Below are 6,108 nucleotides of genomic sequence, written 5' to 3'. Positions count from 1 at the left end.
TTAACTTTTGATCCGACCGTTGGATCACTCTAAAATTTTCACAAGAGTTTTCGGACGTTGTTTTCCTTGGAGTAGAAGTGGAATCACTCCTCGGTGTCCCAGAGGTCTCGTCGCTCCAGACCAGACTACCGGTTCGAAAGGGCCATAACTTTTGATCCGACCGTTGGATCACTCTAAAATTTTCACAGGAGTTTCAGACGCTGTTTTACTTGGAGTAGATGTGGAATCGCTCCTCGGTGTCCCGGAGGTCTCGTCGCTCCAGACCAGAGTACCGGTTCGAAAGGGCCATAACTTTTGATTCGACCGTTGGATCGCTCTAAAATTTTCACAGGAGTTTCCGGACGCTGTTTTCCTTGGAGTACAAGTGGAATCTCTCCTCGGTGTCCCGGAGGTCTCGTCGCTCCAGACTAGAGTACCGGTTCGAAACGACCATAACTTTTGATCCGACCGTTGGATCACTCTAAAATTTTCACAGGAGTTTCCGGACGCTGTTTTACTTGGAGTAGAAGTGGAATCTCTCCTTGGTGTCCCGGAGGTCTCGTCGCTCCAGACCAGAGTACCGGTTCGAAAGGGCCATAACTTTTGATCCGACCGTTGGCTCACTCTAAAATTTTCACAGGAGTTTCCGGACGCTGTTTTCCTTCGAGTAGAAGTGGAATCTCTCCTCGATGTCCCGGAGGTCTCGTCGCTCCAGACCAGAGTACCGGTTCGAAACGACCATAACTTTTGATCCGACCGTTGGATCACTCTAAAATTTTCACAGGAGTTTCGGACGCTGTTTTACTTGAAGTAGATGTGGAATCGCTCCTCCGTGTCCCGGAGGTCTCGTCGCTCCAGACCAGAGTACCGGTTCGAAAGGGCCATAACTTTTGATCCGACCGTTGGATCACTCTAAAATTTTCACAGGAGTTTTCGGACGCTGTTTTACTTGGAGTAGATGTGGAATCGCTCCTCGGTGTATCGGAGGTCTCGTCGCTCCAGACCAGAGTACCGGTTCGAACGGGCCATAACTTCTGATCCGACCGTTGGATCACTCTAAAATTTTCACAGGAGTTTCCGGACGCTGTTTTACTTGGAGTAGATGTGGAATCGCTCCTTGGTGTCCCGGAGGTCTCGTCGCTCCAGACTAGAGTACCGGTTCGAAAGGGCCATAACTTTTGATCCGACCGTTGGATCCCTCTAAAATTTTCACAGGAGTTTCCGGACGCTGTTTTCCTTCGAGTAGAAGTGGAATCTCTCCTCCGTGTCCCGGAGGTCTTGTCGCTCCAGACCAGAGTACCGGTTCGAAACGACCTTAACTTTTGATCCGACCGTTGGATCACTCTAAAATTTTCACAAGAGTTTTCGGACGTTGTTTTCCTTGGAGTAGAAGTGGAATCACTCCTCGGTGTCCCAGAGGTCTCGTCGCTCCAGACCAGACTACCGGTTCGAAAGAGCCATAACTTTTGATCCGACCGTTGGATCACTCTAAAATTTTCACAGGAGTTTCAGACGCTGTTTTACTTGGAGTAGATGTGGAATCGCTCCTCGGTGTCCCGGAGGTCTCGTCGCTCCAGACCAGAGTACCGGTTCGAAAGGGCCATAACTTTTGATCCGACCGTTGGATCGCTCTAAAATTTTCACAGGAGTTTCCGGACGCTGTTTTACTTGGAGTAGATGTGGAATCGCTCCTCGGTGTCCCGGAGGTCTCATTGCTCCAGACCAGAGTACCGGTTCGAAAGGGCCATAACTTTTGATCCGACCGTTGGATCACTCTAAAATTTTCACAGGAGTTTGCGGACGCTGTTTTACTTGGAGTAGATGTGGAATCGCTCCTCGGTGTCTCGGAGGTCTCGTCGCTCCAGACCAGAGTACCGGTTCGAAAGGGCCATAACTTTTGATTCGACCGTTGGATCGCTCTAAAATTTTCACAGGAGTTTCCGGACGCTGTTTTCCTTGGAGTACAAGTGGAATCTCTCCTCGGTGTCCCGGAGGTCTCGTCGCTCCAGACTAGAGTACCGGTTCGAAAGGGCCATAACTTTTGATCCGACCGTTGGATCCCTCTAAAATTTTCACAGGAGTTTCCGAACGCTGTTTTCCTTGGAGTAGAAGTGGAATCTCTCCTCGGTGTCCCGGAGGTCTCGTCGCTCGAGACCAGAGTACCGGTTCGAAAGGGCCATAACTTTTGATCCGACCGTTGGATAACTCTAAAATTTTCACAGGAGTTTCCAGACGTTGTTTTCCTTCGAGTTGAAGTGGACTCTCTCCTCGGTGTCCCGGAGGTCTCGTCGCTCCCGACCAGACTACCGGTTCGAAAGGGCCATAACTTTTGATGCGACCGTTGGATCACTCTAAAATTTTCACAGGAGTTTCCGGACACTGTTTTCCTTGGAGTACAAGTGGAATCTCTCCTTGGTGTCCCGGAGGTCTCGTCGCTCCAGACCAGAGTACCGGTTCGAAAGGGCCATAACTTTTGATCCAACCATTGGATCACTCTAAAATTTTCACAGGAGTTTCCGGACGCTGTTTTCCTTGGAGTACAAGTGGAATCTCTCCTCGGTGTCCCGGAGGTCTCGTCGCTCCAGACCAGAGTACCGGTTCGAAACGACCATAACTTTTGATCCGACCGTTGGATCACTCTAAAATTTTCACAGGAGTTTTCGGACGCTGTTTTACTTGGAGTAGATGTGGAATCGCTCCTCGGTGTCTCGGAGGTCTCGTCGCTCCAGACCAGAGTACCGGTTCGAAAGGGCCATAACTTTTGATCCGACCGTTGGATCACTCTAAAATTTTCACAGGAGTTTTCGGACGCTGTTTTACTTGGAGTAGATGTGGAATCGCTCCTCGGTGTATCGGAGGTCTCGTCGCTCCAGACCAGAGTACCGGTTCGAACGGGCCATAACTTTTGATCCGACCGTTGGATCACTCTAAAATTTTCACAGGAGTTTCCGGACGCTGTTTTACTTGGAGTAGATGTGGAATCGCTCCTTGGTGTCCCGGAGGTCTCGTCGCTCCAGACTAGAGTACCGGTTCGAAAGGGCCATAACTTTTGATCCGACCGTTGGATCCCTCTAAAATTTTCACAGGAGTTTCCGGACGCTGTTTTCCTTCGAGTAGAAGTGGAATCTCTCCTCCGTGTCCCGGAGGTCTTGTCGCTCCAGACCAGAGTACCGGTTCGAAACGACCTTAACTTTTGATCCGACCGTTGGATCACTCTAAAATTTTCACAAGAGTTTTCGGACGTTGTTTTCCTTGGAGTAGAAGTGGAATCACTCCTCGGTGTCCCAGAGGTCTCGTCGCTCCAGACCAGACTACCGGTTCGAAAGGGCCATAACTTTTGATCCGACCGTTGGATCACTCTAAAATTTTCACAGGAGTTTCAGACGCTGTTTTACTTGGAGTAGATGTGGAATCGCTCCTCGGTGTCCCGGAGGTCTCGTCGCTCCAGACCAGAGTACCGGTTCGAAAGGGCCATAACTTTTGATCCGACCGTTGGATCGCTCTAAAATTTTCACAGGAGTTTCCGGACGCTGTTTTACTTGGAGTAGATGTGGAATCGCTCCTCGGTGTCCCGGAGGTCTCATTGCTCCAGACCAGAGTACCGGTTCGAAAGGGCCATAACTTTTGATCCGACCGTTGGATCACTCTAAAATTTTCACAGGAGTTTGCGGACGCTGTTTTACTTGGAGTAGATGTGGAATCGCTCCTCGGTGTCTCGGAGGTCTCGTCGCTCCAGACCAGAGTACCGGTTCGAAAGGGCCATAACTTTTGATTCGACCGTTGGATCGCTCTAAAATTTTCACAGGAGTTTCCGGACGCTGTTTTCCTTGGAGTACAAGTGGAATCTCTCCTCGGTGTCCCGGAGGTCTCGTCGCTCCAGACTAGAGTACCGGTTCGAAAGGGCCATAACTTTTGATCCGACCGTTGGATCCCTCTAAAATTTTCACAGGAGTTTCCGAACGCTGTTTTCCTTGGAGTAGAAGTGGAATCTCTCCTCGGTGTCCCGGAGGTCTCGTCGCTCGAGACCAGAGTACCGGTTCGAAAGGGCCATAACTTTTGATCCGACCGTTGGATAACTCTAAAATTTTCACAGGAGTTTCCAGACGTTGTTTTCCTTCGAGTTGAAGTGGACTCTCTCCTCGGTGTCCCGGAGGTCTCGTCGCTCCCGACCAGACTACCGGTTCGAAAGGGCCATAACTTTTGATGCGACCGTTGGATCACTCTAAAATTTTCACAGGAGTTTCCGGACACTGTTTTCCTTGGAGTACAAGTGGAATCTCTCCTTGGTGTCCCGGAGGTCTCGTCGCTCCAGACCAGAGTACCGGTTCGAAAGGGCCATAACTTTTGATCCAACCATTGGATCACTCTAAAATTTTCACAGGAGTTTCCGGACGCTGTTTTCCTTGGAGTACAAGTGGAATCTCTCCTCGGTGTCCCGGAGGTCTCGTCGCTCCAGACCAGAGTACCGGTTCGAAACGACCATAACTTTTGATCCGACCGTTGGATCACTCTAAAATTTTCACAGGAGTTTTCGGACGCTGTTTTACTTGGAGTAGATGTGGAATCGCTCCTCGGTGTCTCGGAGGTCTCGTCGCTCCAGACCAGAGTACCGGTTCGAAAGGGCCATAACTTTTGATCCGACCGTTGGATCACTCTAAAATTTTCACAGGAGTTTCCGGACGCTGTTTTACTTGGAGTAGATGTGGAATCGCTCCTCGGTGTCCCGGAGGTCTCGTCGCTCCAGACCAGAGTACCGGTTCGAAAGGGCCATCACTTTTGATCCGACCGTTGGATCACTCTAAAATTTTCACAGGAGTTTCCGGACGCTGTTTTACTTGGAGTAGATGTGGAATCGCTCCTCGGTGTCCCGGAGGTCTCGTCGCTCGAGACCAGAGTACCGGTTCGAAAGGGCCATAACTTTTGATCCGACCGTTGGATCGCTCTAAAATTTTCACAGGAGTTTCCGGACGCTGTTTTACTTGGAGTAGATGTGGAATCGCTCCTCGGTGTCCCGGAGGTCTCGTCGCTCCAGACCAGAGTACCGGTTCGAAAGGGCCATAACTTTTGATCCGACCGTTGGATCGCTATAAAATTTTCACAGGAGTTTCCGGACGCTGTTTTACTTGGAGTAGATGTGGAATCGCTCCTCGGTGTCCCGGAGGTCTCGTCGCTCCAGACCAGTGTACCGGTTCGAAAGGGCCATAACTTTTGATCCGACCGTTGGATCGCTCTAAAATTTTCACAGGATTTGCGGACGCTGTTTCACTTGGAGTAGATGTGGAATCGCTCCTCGGTGTCCCGGGGTCTCGTTGCCCCAGACCAGAGTACCAGTTCGAAAGGGCCATAACTTTTGATCCGACCGTTGGATCACTCTAAAATTTTCACAGGAGTTTCCAGACGCTGTTTTCCATGGAGTGCAAGTGGAATCTCTACTCGGTGTCCCGGAGGTCTCGTCGCTCCAGACTAGAGTACCGGTTCGAAAGGGCCATAACTTTTGATCCGACCGTTGGATCACTCTAAAATTTTCACAGGAGTTTCCGTACGCTGTTTTCCTTCGAGTAGAAGTGGAATCTCTTCTCGGTGTCCCGGAGGTCTCGTCGCTCCAGACTAGAGTACCGGTTCGAAACGACCATAACTTTTGATCCGACCGTTGGATCACTCTAAAATTTTCACAGGAGTTTCCGGACGCTGTTTTACTTGGAGTAGAAGTTGAATCTCTCCTTGGTGTCCCGGAGGTCTCGTCGCTCCAGACTAGAGTACCGGTTCGAAAGGGCCATAACTTTTGATCCGACCGTTGGATCACTCTAAAATTTTCACAGGAGTTTCCGGACGCTGTTTTCCTTCGAGTAGAAGTGGAATCTCTCCTCGGTGTCCCGGAGGTCTCGTCGCTCCAGACCAGAGTACCGGTTCGAAACGACCATAACTTTTGATCCGACCGTTGGATCACTCTAAAATTTTCACAGGAGTTTCCGGACGCTGTTTTACTTGGAGTACAAGTGGAATCTCTCCTTGGTGTCCCGGAGGTCTCGTCGCTCCAGACCAGAGTACCGGTTCGAAAGGGCCATAACTTTTGATCCAACCGTTGGATCACTCTAAAATTTTCACAGGAGTTTCCGGACGCTGTTTTCC

The sequence above is a fragment of the Populus nigra genome, chromosome 2 (genome assembly GCF_951802175.1).
Source record: "Populus nigra chromosome 2, ddPopNigr1.1, whole genome shotgun sequence".
Classification (NCBI taxonomy): Eukaryota; Viridiplantae; Streptophyta; class Magnoliopsida; order Malpighiales; family Salicaceae; genus Populus; species Populus nigra.
The sequence above is the reverse complement of the archived record's forward strand: the minus strand, read 5'-3'. Positions refer to the sequence as shown.